Source organism: Chanodichthys erythropterus, chromosome 15 (assembly GCF_024489055.1).
Source record: "Chanodichthys erythropterus isolate Z2021 chromosome 15, ASM2448905v1, whole genome shotgun sequence".
Classification (NCBI taxonomy): Eukaryota; Metazoa; Chordata; class Actinopteri; order Cypriniformes; family Xenocyprididae; genus Chanodichthys; species Chanodichthys erythropterus.
In genome coordinates this window covers 1492182-1514596 of record NC_090235.1, presented here as the reverse complement: position 1 = coordinate 1514596, position 22415 = coordinate 1492182, and the positions used below count along the sequence as shown (strand labels likewise).

The following is a 22415-nucleotide window of genomic DNA, read 5'->3' as shown; positions in this document are numbered from 1 at the left end:
CTGGTTCTTAATGCATCATGTTTCCTTCTGGAGCATCAGTGAATGTTTGAACCTTTTGTAATAGTTGTGTGAGTCCCTCAGTTGTCCCCAGTGTGAAAAGATGGATTTCAAAATCACACAGTCACTGCTGTATAAAGGGTTCAATTATGCAAAAGATACTGGAAAACCAAATCATTTGTGGAACCTGGGACCTCTTTTTTTTAGTTTAACTGCTCAGGACAAACAAGGGACTCATGAACAACCATCACAAAACAAAAAACAGCCATGGATCATCCAGGTAACGACACACAGTATTAAAGGATTAGTCCACTTTTAAAAAAAACTTTTCCTGATAATTTACTCACCCCCATGTCATCCAAGATGTTCAGTCCCGTTTAGGCATTCTTCAAAACGCATACACTGTATGTCCTACGCCTTCCCTATTCAACTTAGAGAAAAAAACGAAACTGGCACTGCGTTCGTTCCGCAAGTAGAATAAGAAAGACTGCATATTTGATCAAAATACAGTAAAACTGCAATATTATGAAATATTACTACAACTTAAAATTATATTTTAAATATAATATTAATATATTTTAACATGTAATTTATTTGTGTGATTGCAAAGCTGAACGTTCAGCAGCCATTACTCCAGTCTTAAGTGTCACATGATCTTTCAGAAATCATTCTCATTCCATTGCATATGGGTGTAAGTGTTCTTATATGGCTCTTGGGTTGGGAAAGAGAGGGGGTATGTTCTTTAAAGGGTTAGTTCACCCAAAAATGAAAATTATGTCATTAATGACTCACCCTTATGTCGTTCCAAACCCGTAAGACCTCCATTAATCTTCGGAACACAGTTTAAGATATTTTAGATTTAGTCCGAGAGCTTTCTGTCCCTCCATTGAAAATGTTTGTACGGTATACTGTCCATGTCCAGAAAGGTAATAAAAACATCAAAGTAGTCCATGTGACATCAGTGGGTTAGTTAGAATTTGATGAAGCATCAAAAATACATTTTGGTCCAAAAATAACAAAAACAACTTTATTCAGCATTGTCTTCTCTTCCGGAATCATTTCCATTGAACTGATTCCATTGAACTGATTCCATTGAACTGATTCCATTGAACTGATTCCATTGAACTGATTCCATTGAACTGATTCCATTGAACTGATTCCATTGAACTGATTCCATCTGTATGCGTTGGTAATGCACTTTTACGTCGCCGTGGCTGTTTTTGGCAATTAGGACATCCGCGACATTTTGAAGCATCGAAATACATTTTGGTCCAAAAATAACAAAAAATATGACTTTTTTCAGCATTGTATTCTCTTCCGGGTCTGTTGTCAATTCGCGTTCACGACTCAGCTTCTTCTTCTTCAATTTTTTTGGCAGATTGCACCAATTTCGCACATTACCGCCACCTACTGTGTACTCGATCCAGAGACTCTAACCAATACCCCAACTCCGCTTCTTCTTCTTCTTTCCTGTTTTATGGTGGTTGGCATCCAGCTTATTGGTGCATTACCACCCCCTTCTGCTCCGGAGTGTGGTTCACGAATCCGCAGTGACGCTGCTGATGTAAGACGCTGCTGACGTAAGACGCTGCTGATGTGTTATTCTTGCTATTCTACATTGTTTGTATTTTGGTATTGCTATATTTTTTAAAATGGTGCATATGTGTGCATGTCGCGGATGGCCTAATCGCCAAAATCAACCACGGGGACGTAAAAGTGCATTACCAACGCCGACAGATGAAAGGATTCAATTCAATTGAAAGGATTCCCGAAGAGAAGACACTGCCAAATAAAATTAGTTTTTATTATTTTTGGACCAAAATGTATTTTCGATGCTTCAACAAATTCTATCTAACCCACTGATGTCACATGGACTACTTTGATGATGTTTTTATTACCTTTCTGGACATGGACAGTCTACCGTACATACATTTTCAGTAGAGGGACAGAAAGCTCTCGGACTAAATCTTGGTCTTACGGGTTTGGAACGACATGAGGGTGAGTCATTAATGACATCATTTTCATTTTTGGGTGAACTAACCCTTTAAAGTCCCTGTAAAGTCATTTTAAAGTATGTGTTTTGAGCTTGTCTCACCACAGAAAAATGTGTTATTAACCACCCAGCCAAATTTGAATTATTAAAAAAATCTGCAAGTAAATGAAATAAGTTATCAAAATCTCGAAAAAATAGGCAGCGCTCTCTGCTCTCAAACGCTGGGGGCGTGTCCGCTGTCGGCGTTGAAACCACGCCCACTCGCGAGAGCTGACGTCTCAACTGACTTTTCTAATGAGTCAAACTGATGCATACAAACAAAAGAACTTTAGAGGGTTGCACATTTTAGTAGAGTTACTGTGGAGTAACATAAGCACACACGACAACTTACACTCATTGGGCACGTACTGCCGGACTGTTGTCGAGTCGACAAATGACGGTGCCGCGAGACGGGAGGATGAAGGCCGGGACGGGAGAGACTCTGTCCGGCCACATATATCATTGGTTATCATCGGGACGGTAAGAAGGCCGAGGCGGGAGGGGTGGACGAGGTCTGTTTAGTCACATTCACCAAAAACAGCGGATTATCTGCAAATCCCAGCTGTCTGATGAAAGTTTGTAAAATATCCGGTTTACAACGATCACTTTAGAATCCTTCATATCGTTTTAGGAAATTTAAATAAGGAGACCGATATTGTATATTTTAACAACCATGTAATATGCATTTGCGTGACGAAGGCATTACTAAATGTACAAAGGGCTGTATAACTAATTACACTCGAGACACAGCGAGTGAACCGCTGTAGAGTTAGAGGCGGCGCCACGCTCGGTGCGTCATCGACAGTTGTATAGTGTCAGGGGCGGGGCTATGCTCGGGGGACGATGTGCGTCATTAGACCCCCGTTTTAGCTCCGAAAATAATAAAGAGATGTTCATTAAAAAAAAAAAAAATATATATATATATATATATATATATATATATATATATATATATATATATATATATATATATATATATATATATATATATATCCTGATTTGGTGCTCTTATTATTATCAATGTTGTAAATATTTGTCCTGCTTAATATTTTTGTGGAAACAGTGATTTTTTGTTTTGTTTTTCAGGATTCTATGATAAATTTATTTGAAATCAAAAATGTGGTACCAATGTAAAACACTTTTGATCACTTTTTAATACACATTTGCTGAATAAAAGTATTAATTTCCCACTGACCCCAAACTTATATAAATTAGATTTCCGAGCCAGAACTTTCCATTTTAAGGCCCTGATATACTCACAGTGAAGTTCTTTTGGTTCTTCACTTTGGGGTAAAAAAAAAAGTTTGAAATATGCAAGTAGCAATATACTGTTAGTGAACATCCTGACGTCCCTGATCCCTGTTGTAGAGTGTTCTGCATGACATTGAGCATAGGTTGCCTTGTCTCATGAGGGTGAGTAACCTATGTTGTAAACATAGAGAACGCCAACACAGGATAATCAGAGTTAGTTGTAATGCCAAACAAAACAAAAACCAATGGAAAGTGACATTGTCTATTCTGACTTTTATGGTATGTGAAAACACAAAGACGCACATATATAGACTGGCCCTGTATATTACATGTCAATCATTAACACCACAAAGCATAGTCATTACAGTAAATGGGCTGTAGGGTGAGGGCTATTGGAGCAAGGGCACAGAAGCATATCGAAGATAGTTATGACAAATACAGACTGATCTGAGGATAGATTAAAAGGAGTAAAGGTTGTTTGACTTAATGAATAATGAGCAGTTATTGTGGGTTTTTCCAAAGAAGAGTGCAGTTAATAAAGTAAGTCGGCAATGTCATAAGCGGAAAACCAACGTAACCCTTGGCTTGAGGTGTTTGAAAGATGCTTCAGTCACATGATTTAAGAAGCATGATCTCACAGGGGCAATGAAAGCTTACCAAATGAAGTATATTGGTTGGATAGCAGCCTACACAACCTCATGTATTATATCGTGTCAAGGCCAACAATAAAGAGTAAATTTCACTCCCTTTACTTTGAGTCTCCTTTACTTCCTCAAATGCCACTTGATATCTACTATAACTTTGAAGTCTGAAAGAAGGCTACAGATATGTTTTTTTAAAAGGTATTGCGAGTGGCTCCAAGATATAAAGCAGTGTGTTTTATCATAAGATTGTGCAGAAGAACATTTGGGGAAAACCGATTAAAACAACTCATATGCCAAGCAAGTCATTTCAAACCCACTTAAAGCCAACTAAAGTACCATGAAAGTCCCATTAAACCACAGTGATAGTGACGACAATATGACAGGGAACCATGTTTGTTGATGTTCCTCCTTGTCTAATAAATAAATGAATAAAAACTACACAAAATGTGGTGTCAAAGGATAACACAACAGTACTTCCATGTTTATGGTGCAACATTAAAGTGGAATACAATGTTAAGCAGAATGACAAGGACAACCTCAGTAACCTTTCACTTTCATTGTACAAAAAAAAAAAAAAAAAAAAAAAAATGCAATGAAAATGAATTGTAACTGAAGCTTCCAGTCCCTTACATTCTGCCTAACATCTCCTTTTGCTTCCCCAGAAGAAAACAAACCATACAGGAACAACATAATGGTAAGTAAATGATGACAGAGGTTTCTTTTTTGGGTGAACTGTCTCTTTAAGTCAATAAAAATATTTTAAATCCTCAGCCACATTAAAGTCGCACACTACACTAAAGTCACCTTAATATAATGATGTTCTCAGTTCTCTAATGATAAATAAACTACAACAACAAAAAAACATGTAATGAAAATAAAAGTATACAGAATATTTGCATTCGTGGCGCCGTCTGAACGCTTGTAAGCAATGTGGGTCCCTTTATGTTGCCACAGCAACGCGATGAGCCGAAGACTCTGACCAAACTGATCAATCACAATGTGTAAATGAGACCATACAAATGAGTGAAGTGTGACCGAGGCCTTCAAACACCTACAACCTCTCAACACAAACTGAAAAGCTTGAGGTGTGTTAAACAGAATTAGCTTTAGTAAAGGAAAAAGTGTTAAATTAGGCCCATCGATGAGTCAGTCTATCCGTGATGAGGACAGGATGTTTTATTGTTTCTAAGGAAGAAGACACTAAACAAACATTGATTGGTCATCGAGGTTGAGAAATTAACAAAACACACTTCAATAGCCTATTCATATTTTGGATGTATTCAAAAGAGATGTTTTACATACGGTAAAAGTGGCTATGAATCAATTACAATACTTCTCTTACAAGCTAGGACTTATTTTATCATTCAAATATACAAATGTCTTCCTGTGTAAAATGAACACAAACTCAGTGCCTACCACAGTTGCCAGGTTCAGAGTGACAGCGTGGCGCGGCGGCTCTGTCGTCGTGTCACCGACGGTCCACTTTTAAAAACGCCTTATCAGCACATTTATACTTTGGACCAAGTGACTGTCATCAGGTTCACCATCCCTGTTCTTCTACCTGCCGAAGTCAGATCTTAGGTAACTTCGCTTCTGAGAAGATTATCGCGAGCAAAAACGTCCGTGACGCACCGCTGTAATCCGAGAGTGAAGGAGAAGGTGGAAGCGACGGCAACCGCAAGTTTTAAGTTTACTGTTTCCAGCTCAGGTTTGAACCTCGAGCTGTGTTTTGAGTTCCGCGGTGAGGCGAGTATAAGGGGGTGGGCCATCATTGTGATTGACATTTAGGAAGCAAATGAAAATCCACCGAAGAGTGTCATGTCGCCCTATCGAGAGACGGCATTTTAAAACGCAACAGAGTCCATTACGTAATTCAGGTATACGCCCAGGTAAGCTGACAAGCTGACCTTTCTATCTGTCCATATATCTGCCTGCCTGTCTTTCGTTCTATTGTTCAGTCAAATGTAGCCTATTGAGTCATGAACTGTCTGTCTGTCTGTCTGTCTATCTATCAGCTAACCTGGAGAATAACCACCTGATCTCTATTTTGTGAGTGCAACTTAAGTTATAATGAATATAAGAGGGAATCCATCTTTCATTCACTGCGCATCAGCATGGTGCTATGATTAATTCATATAGCTAGACAAATCTGCTCCTTTGCATGTCATCCCAGGGTTGCCTTAGGTTTTAGTTCATTGACAACACCCATCTACGCTAGAGAGAGAATCCTCCCTACAGTGGAATTCACCACACCACCCTTAAGAAGTATTCTTCAAGTTAATTTTATGAAGTATACTTAGCATAGGTAATGTTAAAGTATATTTTTAAGTATACTTTATGAAGTACTAATATCAATGTACTTGTAGTAAACTTGTAAGTGTACTATTTCAATACTGCTTGGGACTAAATTATAAAAGCTATATAAAAGTATACGTTTAAGTGTACTACAGTAGTAAACTTTAAGTGCACAACTAGTTCACAACTACATTTCTCATTTGTACTGCATCTGTACTACAAGTGAACTTATAAGTATTAAAGGTGCAATATGTAAGAATTTTGCAGTAAAATATCCAAAAACCACTAGGCCAGTGTTATATATTTTGTTCACTTGAGTACTTACAATATCCCAAATGTTTCCAACTATTTGTAAATTGTGAGAAAATTGCAATTTTAACCAAGGCTCCGGGACGTGTGAGGAGTCGCCTGTCAATTGCGTCATACCCGCTTTACCCTCGGTTTCTGGTTTTATTTTGTAGAAACCATGGAAACACCAAAGATGCTTTAATATATTACATGTTTTAATAGACAAGGGAACAACTGTTTTGATATATTTATAGACAGAAAACTAATTGTTGTTAAAATAAATAAAATTTTCTTGATCTTTTGCAAGTACCATGCTTTACCATGCCTCAGAGAAAAACACTATTTTGTCAAGTAGCTAACAGCATAATCATGAATAATGAAGCAGCACCGGTGACTGTGGCATAATAAAAGTTCAGCTGCTCGTGAGGCGTGTGTTGCGCAATCGCTCCAGCGGCCTCGTTCAGCTTCTCTTACAACAAGCTAGGAATTATTTTATCATTCAAATATATATACAAATGTCTCACTGTGTAAAATGAACACAAACTTTGTGCCTACCACAGTTGCCAGATTCAGAGTGACAGCATGGCGCGGCAGCTCTGTCGTCATGTCACAGATGGTCCACTTATAAAAATGCCTTATCAGCATATTTATACTTTGGACCAAATGACTGTCATCAGGTTCACCATCCCTGTTATTATTATCCTGATTATTTTCCCCCAGCTGTGAGGTGAAGACCACATGTCCCAAGATTCCACGCTCAAACTTGGCATCATGAAGCTATGCCTTTGTTTTGAATAGGCCTCTAGCGACCTCTAGCGGACAGAAAATATATACATATACATATTGCACCTTTAATGGTTCTAAAGAGGATCTTTTCGTCGACTGAGAAACCAAAGACTGTTAGTGAGTTTTTGAAATTAGCGCATGCATAAGAACACCCAACCACCCAACCACTTTTTGTTTGTGAAAGTACACTTTGAAGTGTAGGCCTACTCTCAGTAAACTACTAGTTTAGTAGTTTTATACTGCAAGTATACTTGTAAGCTTTTTTTTTTTTTAAATGAACAACATCATACTTATAGTTTGCTATTTATATATTACTTTTGCACTATTATGTATACTATTATTACTATACTATTATGTTCCCATTAAGCTTTATGCTTGAAGTATACCTTTAACTGTACTTTAACTCCTTTTTAAAAACATTTAATGCATCCTTTTTTTAATCAACACTTATATGTGGGTAAGATTCATATAAAAAAAATAAAAATAAAATCACATTTGTCAAAGACTACATCTGGACAGATTCAGAAAGATGATCAAAACACAGATGGAGTAGTTAGAGTCCATCAACACCTCCAAAGCTTCAGTCGTTTCCTCTTCAGGAGTTCAACATTTCATTCTTTAACATAGGCAGTTTTGATTTGTATGCTGTTTAATGTTTGATGATCGCATTGTTTTTCATTTGCGTAAGCAATCTATTAATTATTTCTGCTTCTTCACCTGTGTTTGATCTGGAGATTCTGTATCAGAAGATGGATGCGTAATAGCAAACATGGATAGTGAAAACGTGGCTAGCTGGAAAATTCAGTCAGTGAATTTGAAGTAAATTTCTATGTACACTACAAGTGGACTTGCCTACACAAAATTTAAGATACTCAGAATAAGGAACATTTGTTTTCTATAAAAATCAAAATTCTCAAACAATGTACGCGTTACGGTTGGTGTTGTAAAGATGAAGCTTTCACGGACTTATCCACAATAGATGGGTTTGATACAATGAAGAGATCCAACATCAACACAGAATAACATAAGAACAGACAAGGAGTGAAGGGAGTGAGTCCATATATAAAGGGTGTGCTGACCATCAGGAACAGGTGCAGGCAATCAGTGATGAGGAGGAGAAGACGAGGGAAGTGAGTGCAGGTGTGGAGAACAGGAGGATCATGGGAATTGGAGTTCAGGGAACAAGGGATCCGTGACAGTACCTCCCCCTCCCGGTAGGCACGTCCTCGCGCCGTAGATGTAACACCGGGGTGGGGGGTGGGCACCCTGGAGACCTCATGCCGGTGCAGGGAGAGGCATGGGTAGGAGTGGAGGTCTCCAGGGCGGGTCCATGAGCCATGGCGGGTCAGGTGCAGTGGGCAGCCATGGCGGGTCAGGAGCAGCGGGCAACCATGGGGGGGTCAGGAGCCATGGGCGGCCATGGCAAAGCCCCACCCACATGTGTTTCCCCGACATGTCCCCCACCCACGAGTACTTGGCCCCCCCCAAAAAATACTTGGGGAGATTTAGGATCATTTTGAGGAGTCCCAGAAATAGAGAATATGTGGGCGGAGGAGCATGGAGCTGGTTTGGCGGCGGCGGCTGGAGCGGAGGGCTCGGCGGCGGTGTTTACAGGGGTCCAATCCATCCCCTCAAACAATTAAAACCCCCACTGGCACTGGAATGGGCTCAGCGGGGTCTGGAATGGGCTCCGTGGAGATTGCAGAGGGCTTTGTGGATACTGGAGAGAGCTTGCCCTTCATTCTCTTCCTCCTCTTGGATAGTTTGGACCCAGTGGAGATTTGTGGGTCCAGCAAGACACAGGGGAACTGTTCACCGGAGGGGTATGTGGAGGAAGGAGTCTGACCAACTGGCCTGGCCACCTCTGTTTCTGGAGGGACTGGACGGGATGGACATATATCCTGAACCTCATCAACAAAGAAATTAGATCTGTTTAAATACAAAATTAAATTAATGGTTTCGCTCAAGGAAAGAGAATCTTCAGGTTCATCAAAACGGATAATGTCATCGTCCAGTCCATCCAGAAACAGGGCGTTCAAAAGTGCATCTGACCAGTTAGTCAGGAAAGCAAGCTCTACAAACTCCTCCACATACCTCTCCAGTGAACGGCCAACGTGGAAGAGCCCGATGAGCCGGTTAGCCGCTGATATGGTTGTGAGAGGCTGAGGGGGAGCAGGAGCCACAGGAACCAGAAATAAACCCATCCTTTATTGTGGAGGTCCAGCGGTTTCGGTCTGTTCTTCTGTTACGGTTGGTGTTGAAAAGATGAAGCTTTCACGGACTTCTCCACAATAGATGGGTTTATTGATACAACGAAGAGCTCCAACATCAACACATAGAATAACTTATAAGAACAGACAAGGAGTGAAGGGAGTGAGTCCATATATAAAGGGTGTGCTGACGATCAGGAACAGGTGCAGGCAATCCGTGATGAGGAGGAGAAGACGAGGGAAGTGAGTGCAGGTGTGGAGAACAGGAGGATCATGGGAATTGGAGTTCAGGGAACAAGTGAACTTTATGAACTTTATGAACTTTATGTACTTAAATTGGAGTTCAGGGAACTTTATGTACTTCTCTCTGAGAAGTACATAAAGTCTATTTCTGACAAGTAAGAGTATACTGAAAGTATACTTTCTTATTTTTAGTTTAAAAGAAGTATACCAATAGCATATTTGAGTAAACTTATTTTTCTTAAGGGCACTGAACCTGACTCCTGAGGTATATTTTAGAAAAGAAACACTTCAACACATTCACACGCACCAAAGTGCAGTGAAGTGTGAGTGACATCATGTGTCAGCTCTGGCAAAAGTCTATGAGCACTGAAATTTCCCATGACAGTGAGCAACACGTACAGCATACGGAAAATATGACACAATAGATGCTTTCTCTGGTAAAACATTTCTTATTTGCAATATTTATCTTGCCTATAATTGTTTGTACTAATGATATTAGTCATGTGCCATTGTAGAAGTTTAGACAATTGGAAACTGAAATAGACTTAAGACAAATAATTAATGACAGACTTCTTACAGCTTTATTTATCTCAAGAGAATTAAAATATTATTTTGGCAACTGTGAAAAGAGATTAAAAGATCTTTATGATTTATGTTTTTATTAAGTGACTGACACATGAAAACAAAGGAATACACATGGTAAAATAAGTGCACTATAGTGTTTATATTGTCTTTAACTTAACCGTGTAAATGGCTGCTTCATGTTAAACTGATTAAGATTTATTTATGATTAAACTCACTGTAGATTATGAGCATAAACATCTTCCTTCACTCTGCCCCATTCTACCTATCAGGCACCATTTTTTGACTCTAAAAAGGCATAAAATACAAGTAAAATTTTCAAACGTATAATGCTAAACACATACAACACAACAGCAACATAGTGATAGTAGGCTACTTTACATAGGCAAATATGTGGCATTATATCATATTGCAAAAAACATCGAAAACTCAGGTTGTAAACTTTGAGTTTTATAAATGTACAAAGCTTTCAATGAAAAGTCCAAAAATGGGAGCATGACAGTTCTCATTCATCATCAATTTACATACTCTGAACATGTGACTAGCAGTGCTGGGGAGATTACTTATACTGTAGTCCATTACTGATTCCATATGACAAAAATAACATAATCCATTACATTACACATTTTAGATAATATAATCGGCCTACTTTTTGATAACTTTTAGATTATTTTTGACCTAACTCATTCACAAAATACAAAGAGAAATAAAATATATTCCATTCTTTGTCATCAACAACATGAAGTGCTTTAAACATTACATTACGTCAGGGTTTCCCAAACTGGTTTTGTGAGTTTAATGAAAAATCTGATAATTAAATAAATCATAAAAAAATTAAATTAAAATAAATCATTTTAAAATAAAAAAAATAATAAAAATGTGTTTGAGAGAAGAAACATTCCTAAGGCAGCAAAACATTGTTAAATGACGCAGTGATAATTCATCAGAAGTTGATTCGATATGCAATGTTGCAATGTTGAGAAACCACTCCTTAAAGGTGATAAAGAGGATCTTTTCATTGACTGAGAAACCAAAGACTGTTACTGAGTTTTTGAAATGAGCGCATGCGTAAGAACAGCCCTCCTCCTTCACAGCTCATTTAGAGGCAACGCCTCCCAAAACTCGTGCACGAGTATTGGAACAAGAGTGTTTACCACCGGCATTCGCTGTGTCGTGTTAGTGGATTCATTTTGTCGGACTCATCGCAGGTAACTCATAATCTGCAGCTGTTACTCCCGTCTCCTGTGGAGTGTGGAAAAAGTTACTGGAGCGCGCAGCCGCGCTCGTCTCTTACAAGGAACGTCACGGCAGTGATTGACAAGCCAGAGGGCCAACCGCGTAAACGATTGCCTGATGTTTTTAAGGACCTACCTCGTGCACAGATGATGTATATTAATATTATTCCTTTCAGTGCACCTAATAAATAGTCTTTTATCAGTTAGTAAAGACAGTTTCAAGTGATATTGCAAAAATGCATAAAACAAAACATCCTCTTTAGCACCTTTAAATGTGAAATGATTTCTGTAAATCCTGCTGGTATCAAATGCTTCATGGCCTCTCAATTTTCCATGTAATTACGTATAGCCACCTGACTGGCTGGCGTGTGTACAATTTTGTGTGTGCAGTTTCACAAAACTAGAAGACTTCCTGAATGCATATAGCCTAAATGATATGCTTTTAGGACATTTTAAATCATGAAAAAGAAGAATTGGGCATAAGCAATAAATTATTAATGATTTACTGCCATTGGGAGAATAACATGTAAGCTAATCATGTAATCAACAAAAAAGTAACTGTAGTCTGATTACGAGTATTTTAAAACGTTATATATTCTAATTAATTTTTGGAATCTGATTATGTTATTAATCAGTTATACCCACAGGTGACTGGGCAGGTGTTACAGTAACCATGAACTACTACCAAAGAATATACACTAACAAGAAGCGACACTCAATAGAACGTTCCGTTGAAACACCGGCGCCCAGCAGCAGCTCTGCGTTTCCGCCATTTTGTGGTGAAAGCGACTCGTCAGTCCACTAGTTTCTACTGCGTTGTTAAAAAACAAAAAACAAAAAAAACGTACATTAAAGCTGAAATCCAAACTGGATGATGACAACACAGAATAAAATACTATCGCTATTGGTCATCAAATCCTTTTAACAGTTTATTTTCCACACTTTGTGTTTAAGTCTTCCACTTTTATCACAAAACCTTTTTGCTCTCTATAGAAACCCAACCAGTGTGGGTTAAAATTCTTTGAAGTTCAAGTATTAGCATTATAAACACCGAATTAATACTAGCATATGAAATTAAATTAAGAACACGCATCAGAAAAATTGGGAATGTTGGACAATAAATAGCTATGATGAATATAACAGCTTGATTTTGCAATGTTGTCTAATGTCCGTTAAAGCAAAAGTGGGAATTATGTGATAACGGACACAGCAATGCATCATGTATTATAATAGGCCTATGTTTGTAGCGTGATCCATTAAAACGTACAATAGCCTATTTCAATTCAGACCTAGATATTATAACTCCACTAGGTCTGAAATATATTGTTCGCTGCAAAAATGATTATCTTAAATTTATAAATTATTAATTTACTATTAATAAATGTGTAAAGTTGCGTAAAATGGAAATACTCAATAAAGTAGGCTAACTAGCCTACCTCAGATGGTTGAATGGTTGGATTCCACAACTGTTAAAATGAAACATATAAAGACAATACAACATATACTGTAGGAGCCATACAATTTACTGGTGACTAAAAAAAAAAAACAACTGTTCTATTGCGCTTCTGATTTGGCAGTGAAATTTGCCGATTTTGGGTGCGTAAGATGTGAAGGATTCTATGGCCCAGTTAGTATTTTCACCCCATAACGGCGGCCGCGCTACCGGAGCGCCATCTAGTGGTTGTTACCCAAAAAGTATCAAAGTGTCGCCTCTTGGGTTCTATACTCTTTGCTACTACTGAGGAAATAGTGAACTCTGGTGGTGGATTGGAGAATTGTTAATTCCAGTAGTTAATCAGTAATATTGCATTGTTATTAAAATAATTTGTGTGAATTATTTGTTATTTATAAAATATAAATAATGTATGTTAGCAAAATGTGTTACAGAAAGCATGTTTTAAGTGGATGTTGTGAAATTCTTCAAATATGTTATCAGATCAACTCTTTCCTTCTTCTTACGGATCCCAGGAAAAATCATCATGGTCCCTGGAATGTACCTCTTAGGATTCTCTAAGTACTCCATAAGTGTGTCTTCCTCCCAAACAATACCTAAATAAACTAAGCAGTGCTAAAACCTTTCTTGTTTTTATTTAATTTCATTAGTGTGAAGTGAATTAAAGCAGAATGAACATGGTTAATTAATATTCAGTAAGGTTAATGTGGTCACAAATGTATCCAAGTTTAAACTGAAAGCATTACACTTAGAGTATGCACTCTGCAACAAATACCTGTTTGTCAAGATCAGTGACAGAAATGGTTTGATATAAATTTAAAGAATTTTAAAGAATGTTCACATGCAGTGAAAGTAAAATAGCTTGCAATTTCTCAGTCACATTGTTTCCTTGGTTGTTTTTTGTTTGTTTGTTTGTTTTGCCCACACTCACCTTTCTCCGCGTTGTCCTGTGTGTAGAAGAAGCCAGGTGCTTTGCCAGTCAGGCGACCAAAGAAGCCATGTAGGTTTGGGCCAACTTTGTGCTTGCCACCATCCTCAAAAGTGTGACATTGTAGGTAGGTAGGACAACAGTAGGTAGGCAGGTAGGCTATGTGATTATACAGAAATTGATTTTCAAAAATGAATATTCACTGGAGTAAAACCAGTCAGGAAATTGCTTCTCTTTCAAATGAACGCGGGATGATCCATGAACATCGATCGAATAAAACAACATGGATTAACTTTGTATAAGGAATAGCCTATATCTTAAAATTTAAAATTTAGGGTAAGTTATACAGCTTAGCCTATAAAACCGTAACGAAATTAGTTTAATATTAATCTCTATTTATTTGAGTGTTTTATAATAAGCTTTTGCTTCATCCCGCTCCTTTTCAGACACATGTAATGAATTGATGATTATTTATAGATAGGCCTATTGTTTCTTTTTTATGTGGTAACACAATTGTTGTATTTCATATTTTATTTTATTTTATTTTTATTGGCTGTTTGAAATAAAAAAGAAAGAAAGAAAGAAAGAAAGAAAGAAAGAAAGAAAGAAAGAAAGAAAGAAAGAAAGAAATGACTGAGTTCGTGCACTTACCTCTTCTGCGCTATGAATACTTAAGTGTTAGAATCATCAAACGTGTAACTCGTTTAAGTTGCATGCCATGGATAGCTGGCTTGTAACCTTACACCAGTTTTCAGTTCTCAGTTTTTATTAAGTAGGCTATAGTAGTCAGTTTTCAGTAGGCTTACTGTCCCCCCACCTATAGGGCTGGGCGATATGGCTAAAAACTGTATCACGATATCGGTGTTTCATATCGGTCGATATCGATAATTAGGCCTATTGATATTTTTTATGACCCATTTAAAATAAGGACCAGGAGAAAAATATATTACATTTAAACATTTTATTTTAAACTTAACCTTCCTCTGATCATAATCCCCTCAGTTATTAAGACAGAAATGTCAACAACCATGGAAAACTCAAATAATTAAAAGGTAAACATAAGTCTAAAGTAGGATGACCACCCGAAATTAGGAGCTTTGTCCCGCGCAAGACTTATAGTGTCCCGCATTTCATTTATGTCTGCATTTTTTTTTTTCACCTACAGAAAAATGAGATATTTGTTTTAACCAATACAAAATTGCGAAATTCAGACACGACTTTCTTCTCACGTTAATATTTCATTTAATGCGGGTTCTATGGCGTTATTATATTGAAAAATGTCGAGAGCGCATCAAGTGCGCGAGCAATCTCTCCACTCACAGGCGGATTCCCTTGCACAAAACTAGACGCGCGCGCGTTCTCGCTCAGCAGGGCCGTGCACAGAACTTTTGAGGGGCATGCGCTGAAACTGAAAAAAAAGGGCACTGAAAAAAAGGGCATATATATATATATATATATATATATATATATATATATATATATATATATATATATATATATATATATATATACAGGGTTTTAGGGCTTCTTTAAAAAATAATTACAACAGCAATTTTCTGTGAGCCATATGTGTTTGAAGATGTTTGACTTCACTGTGATCCAGGGATGTCCCTCTCAACACATTACACACATTACATTCTGCATTATAAAATATAAAGAAGCACAGTGACCTGATGATTCTGTAATGTTTTTTAGTTCCTACAACATTACTGTAGTAAAACCATGTTTTACTATGTTTATACATGTGAAGAGCGGGGAGTATACAATACTAGATTAAAAACATTATCTAGCGAGCAAATACATATTAAAATCGTAAACATTAACCATACTGTGTGACCATATATAATACAATTAAATGTTAATGAATTAAGTGTATGCAGATAGCCATCATAAATCAAAGAAGAAATTCCTTAGAAATATATTTTACCTAGCTGACGACGGGGATCGCTTTTTTTGTCAAACTCAAATGCAGTTACGCCGGGTTTTTGACTTAGATGGCAAATGCTAGCCCCCTCCCTCTCTCTCCGCCGCCGGTCTCAGGCCTCAAATGCATAAAATATGAAACTTGTAAACATACTAATGTTTCTTTCGTAAAGACAATGTTGTAGCAACAAGATATTTATTTACCGTAGCAAGACGTTCAGCTGCTCTGCTGTGGAACTTCAGTTCGCTGCACTCAGGGGGCGGAGTTAAGAGGTTTGACTGACAGTTTGAGCGGATCCAAAAAGATTTTGTCACAAGCTCTTTTTAATACCTTTATTAGGCTAAATATATTTGTAAATGTATTGATTTTTTCAAGAAAATTCATCGATTTATTAAAGAAAATAAATAAATAAAATAAAACACCTCCAAAAAAAAAGGGCACTTCGGAGTGTAAGGACAAAAAGGGCATGTGCTCTGCACAGGTTGAGCCCTACCTGTGCACGTGCCTGTCGCTCAGATATCACATCTGCGCGCTCAAACTTTTGTCCTCCTGCATGTGCAGCCGTGAATCTAGAATTGTCTTCTCTCCAGGATTTAATGTTGCCATAAGCGCAACATTATAGTGTGGGCACTCACCGGCAGAATCATTAATCAGCGCATATGCCAAGTTTGCCAACAAATGTAAATCAATATTTACATAGCGTAATAGTTGCAAATTTATCTGTCTCGTGTGTCACTCCCTACGTTGCTAGGTTACCAGAGAGCGAGTGCCTTTGTTAATGCGACCAAACTTGCTTCGCAACCTCTGTTTTCTTCCGATGGAGAATAAAAAATATCGAACGTTTTATCGAACATACTTTTTATTGATATCGATCACGTGTCTATCGCGATACATATCGTTGTATCGCCCAGCCCTACCCCCACCCCACAAATAAAATTCTCAAATCACTTTTCTATCTGACCATGGTGGATCTGAATATCCTATTTCATAATTTTTAGATGCACTTTTGGTAGGCTACATATAGATTACATTTAGTAAATATACCTGAACATATTACCCAAAATCTTCTTATACCAAAAGATATGCATTTGTTTGTCATCTGTTTGCTGTTTGTTGTGAGGAAACGTACTCGGTTGCTAACGTAACCTCGGTTCCCTTTCGATACTTCACTCGTACTGCGTATGGGGAAAAGTCTCCCTTTTTCCCCGTCACTGAAGCCTTTTTCAATAACGCAGTGTAACTGCATCGTCATTGGTTCACTCATAGACAAGTTGTTGAACCAATGACGGCGCGGCATAGCTGTGCGACCTATGGCGAGAGAGCGCGCGAACTTTCCCGCCGAAATGGCCGGGGCAAAGGGCTATATAAGCAGGCGTTTCGCCATAGGATTTCAGGCCAATCGACTGAAGCGACGACACTGAAGCCGCAGCCTCGTGGCACGGCAAGTAACGCAGTACTCGTTCCGTATCTCAGGGAACCGAGGTTACGTTAGTAACCGAGTACGTTCCCTTTCGATACTTCACTCGTACTGCGTATGGGGAACGAATTCAACCGCGCCGTGCCACGGTAGGGAACGACATAACTTGCTTTGGACACCGAAGGGGGACCAAGAGAACAAGTAGGAAGGCAAAGCCGTCGTAAACCCTTGTTACACTACAAGGAGGAGATAACTCCTGATCGGTGAGAGGTGGAACTCGAAGAGGCCACCTAGTTACACCGAGAGGACCCGGGCTTGTAAGGCCGGAAAGTCCAGATGATAAAATCTGATAAAAGTGGACGGCGAGGACCAGCCGGCCGCCTCACAGATGTCTTTAATGGAAACTCCATTAGACCAGGCCCAGGAGGAAGCCATTCCTCTAGTGGAATGGGCCCGAACTCCCAAGGGGCATTGAATGTCCAAGGAGGAGTAACAGAGATTAATCGCGTCGACTATCCAACGCGAGAGACGTTGTTTTGAGACCGAGGACCCCTTGGTGTGGCCACCAAAACAGACAAAGAGCTGATCCGACTGCCTGAAAGGCTGCGATCGTTCTACATAGGTCCTCAATGCCCTGACAGGACAGAGTAACTCCAGCTCCTGTTCATCCGTGGAGGGAGGAAGAGCAGAGAGCGAAATGACCTGAGCTCTAAACGGAGTAGAGAGCACTTTGGGAACGTAGCCATGTCTAGGTTTCAGCACGACTTTAGAGTCATTAGGCCCAAATTCGAGGCACGCAGGGCTCACCGAGAGGGCCTGCAAGTCACCAACGCGCTTGACCGATGCTAGTGCAAGTAGCAGAGCGGTTATCTTTGAGAGCCCTAAGGACCAAGGAAAGGTCCCAAGTGGGAACAGTAAGGGGACGAGGAGGATTTAATCGCCTAGAACCCCTTAGGAAACGAACCACAAGGCTGTTTCGACCCACTGACTGGCCAGCGAAGAGCTCCCAAATCTTGAGAACCATCTGGGGATGGAGCATCCACTCGTCTGAGGGGACGTTGCTCCGTGATAACATATCTGCACCCAGGTTGGTTTTGCCAGGTATATGAGTCGCCCTGAGCGACCAAAGCTTTGGTGTTGCCCACTCCAGAAGACGTTTCGCCAGAGCGCATAAGCGGCTGGACGAAAGACCGCCCTGGTGATTTATATATGACACCACAGTCATGCTGTCCGATTGGACTAAGACGTGGCGTCCCGTCAAGTGAGCCTGGAAAGCTTGCAGGGCTTTCATCACTGCCAACATTTCGAGGCAGTTGATATGGAGATGGCTCTCCTCGTGGGACCACGAGCCGAAGGCCGGTCTGCCCTCGCACAGAGCCCCCCAACCTGAGTTGGATGCGTCCGTCGAGAGCACCATCCTTCGTGACACCGCCTGTAGGGGTACCCCAAGACTGAACCAAGCAGGGTTCATCCAAGGTTTCAGGGCTAAAAGACAGGCCCGATTGACCTTGAGACATAAGCGGCCGTGCCGCCAGGCATGTGGGGGGACCCGGGATTTCAGCCAGAACTGTAGCGGCCGCATCCGAAGAAGGCCGAGCTGCAGAACCGGGGAGGCGGAAGCCATCAGCCCTAAGAGCCTCTGGAAGAGCTTCAGAGGAAGATAGGCTTTGTTCTTGACAGAAGCCGCGAGCTGCTGTACCGCCAGGGCGCGCTCTGGCGAGACTACTGCCGTCATGCGGACTGAGTCGAAAACTGCCCCCAGAAACGAAATGTGTTGGCTGGGGAGCAGTGAGCTCTTGGCTAGGTTGACCCTGAGACCCAGGCATTGCAGATGGCTGAGGAGCACGGATCTGTGGTATTCCAGCTCGACTCGCGAATGGGCCAAAATGAGCCAATCGTCGAGATAATTCAGAACCCGGATTCCCATCTGTCTCAGAGGGGAAAGCGCCGCGTTCATGCACTTGGTGAAAGTGCGAGGAGCCAGAGACAGCCCGAAGGGCAGGACCGTGTATTGGTATGCCACTCCCTCGAATGCGAATCTCAAGAATCGTCTGTGAAGGGGGGCTATCTGGATGTGAAAATATGCATCTTTCAGATCCAGCGAGCAGAACCAGTCCTCGTGACAAATCTGTGCGAGGATCTGCTTCAGCGTCAGCATTTTGAACTTCCGTCTCATGAGGGAGCGATTCAAAAGTCTGAGGCCGCCATCCTTTTTGGGGACCAGAAAGTAATGGCTGTAAAAGCCTGACTCGCTTTCTGAAGGGGGAACTATTTCTGTAGCCCCTTTCTTCAGTAAGGTCATGACCTCGGTTCACCAAGGTTTGGAGCACCCCTCCAAAGCGAGGGGGCCGTCGTGCAAATTGGAGCGAGTAGCCCTGCTTTATGATCCCGAGGATCCAACTTGACACATCGGGGATGGCCTGCCAGGCCTCGGCCCGAGTGACAAGGGGTTGAATGATGTCGGGTGACAGGCCGCTGGGAAGGGGGCCGTGCACCGAAGGAGGTGGAAGAGGAAATTTGCTCTCTTTTTGAGGAAGTAAAATAGTGTTCGCTGTGAAAACAGCGTTTTGTTTGGGCGCAACACGTGTAGGCCCAGCTATAACACAGAGCATTTCTCCCATGCCCGGATTTAAACGAGGCGGAGGGGAGACTGCACGAGGGAGCTTTTGGGGTGGTCCGGTCGTAACGAGACATTCCCCGACCCTCTTCCTTCCTGCTTTTGGATCAGGATGTCTTCGGAGTCACCGGGTCCAGCACAATCTTGGGCCGGGGTCCCTGGCGTCTCGGGAAGGAGGATTGGCGAGGGCGCTGACGATGCTCCTTAGGCGGTGCTGCTTGAGAGGTGGATGGGGCAGGCTTGGTCTGCTGAGCCGGCGCAGTCCTGGGGCGGCTAGGAGCAGACGCAGAGCTGGAGCGCTTGGGCAGAAAGTGTCTCATGGCCTGAGACGACTTCTGCGCTGCTGTGAAGCGCTCAGTGAAACTATCCACCGCTGGCCCAAAAAGACCGGAAGGGGAGACCGGGGCGTCCAGAAAGGCCGTCTTATCCAGGTCCTTGATTTCCGTGAGGTTGAGCCAAAGATGGCACTCAAGCACAACCAGGCTGGCCATGGAACGTCCGATGGCCTGGGCAGTGGCCTTCGTGGCCCGCAGGGCTAGAGCGGTGGCGCTGATCCTTGAAGGCAGGTGCATAAGTGCCGGACTCGTCCAAGGAGCGGAGGAGTTTGGCCTGGAACACCTGGAAGATCGCCATGGTGTGAAGCGCCGAAGCAGCCTGGCCAGCCGAGGTGTAGGCTCTTCCAGCCAGTGTAGAGGTGGTTCTGCAGGGCTTGGAAGGCAGGGCTCTCTTGATTTTCCACCCCACAGCCGCAGGAGGACAAAGGTGAGCTGCCACCGCTTCATCTAGGGGCGGCAAGTGCTCATATCCCTTTTCTTCTGCGCCGTGGACAGCAGTGAGGGCAGAACGGTGCGTTGTGTGGAGGCGGGCGGAGTACGGAGCGCGCCACAACTTCGTAAGCTCCTCGTGCACCTCAGGAAAAAATGGAGCGGAACGCTGGCGAGGGGCTTGGTGGCGGCCTGGCAGGAACCACTCATCCAGGCGGCTGCGTGATGGCTCCTCCGGCGGGGCCCAGTCGAGGTCTAGCTCTTCCACTGCTCTGGATAGGATGCGGAAGAGCTTGGCATCCATACCCTGGCCGTGTTCAATGGGCTCCAGAGGAGGCGGGGGAGCAGGTTCCTTTCGGCTCGCCAGAACATCCTTCCGCTTCAGAAGCCGCAAGAGACATGGAGTCGTCGGGCTCTTCGTCAGATCCTCCAAACGAGACGAGGTCGCTCGCATCTGCAGAGGGACGCTGCTCTGGTCGGGAGAACAAGACGGGAGATTGTTTTCTAGTGGGAGAAGGCGAGGCACGCGGGGGCTGGGCCGGCGTGAGCTCGCACGACTCCAGGCACTGAGTCGCTCTACCCCGCTGTCTCTTCCTGGCCGGCTCGCGGGAGGAAGGAGACGGGAGGGCGCGAGCGGCGAGATCGCCTTCAGTGAAGAAGGCGACTCGCGAGCACAGAGAACCAAGGCTCATGCTCTCGCAGTGCGAGCATGAGGCTCCAGCGAGCGCGCCGTCGGCGTGGGACTTGCCAACTTGTCTATGAGTGAACCAATGACGATGCAGTTACACTGCGTTATTGAAAAAGGCTTCAGTGACGGGGAAAAAGGGAGACTTTTCCCCATACGCAGTACGAGTGAAGTATCGAAAGGGAACTTGTGCTCTTTTTTCTATTTAGTTTTTGAATCAGTGTTGAAATTCACTAATGCAGTTGGAAGCTTTTGGAAATAATGCATTTAATTGTATATTTCATTTAGATTGTTATACACTGTAAAAAAAAATCCTGTTGTTTCTACGGAAAATTACCGGCAGCTGTGGTTACCAGAACAATACTGTAAAAATGACATCAAACCGTAAACATACTTATGGAGTTACATGTGAATTTTACATTTTAAATATGTATATTTAACATTGGATTTCAGTACACTGTAAAAAAAATTTAAATTTTAAGTAAAATTTACGGTAAAATAACATATTTCATTAACTGATATAATGTTAATTTACCAACCTAATGAAGTACTAATGTCTGTTTTGTATCTTTATAATACACTGACAGTCACCAAACACAGTGGTGATAAGAGTCACATGATGAATCAAAGTTCATCACAAGCAGATTTTCCACAAGCTGAGGAGGACAATACTAATATATAGAAGGAGCACACAGTGTCATTCACACACACACACTAAACACCATCATGGTAACATGTATGAAATTTTAAAAATGCAATAAACATTAATTTAACAACATTAGATGTAACATAAAACCCTAATGTACATAACTGATTAGAAAAAAAATGAGAAAAACTATGAAGAAACAGTTATTTCAACAAAAATATATAACATGTGAAGTGTCACGCAGGGAATTGTGGGAATGTCAATTTACGTTTTTTCACTGTACATTTTACAATGAATTGTTATTTTTCACTTTCAAAAACTGTGGATTTAATGGTATTTTATCTATGTCACAGAAGAGTCCTGGAGGTCAAAAAACAACAACAACAATAACAACAAAAAAACTTAGAGCAAGGAATGA

The 22415-nt window shown here is 41.2% G+C and overlaps 1 protein-coding gene across 2 annotated transcripts in view; it reads right to left on the bottom strand.

Annotated features, from left to right (window-relative positions):
- osbpl3a (oxysterol binding protein-like 3a) overlaps window positions 1-5876 on the bottom strand; it is a 37990-nt gene extending 32114 nt beyond the window's left edge. Inside the window, exon 1 of one of the 2 annotated variants that reach the window (XM_067411204.1) lies at window positions 5341-5876. The gene's annotated coding sequence lies outside the window, so the exon portion shown is untranslated. The remainder of the gene's footprint in view (window positions 1-5340) is intronic. The other variant, XM_067411203.1, reaches the window with a different exon arrangement.
- Window positions 5877-22415: the final 16539 nt, after the last annotated feature.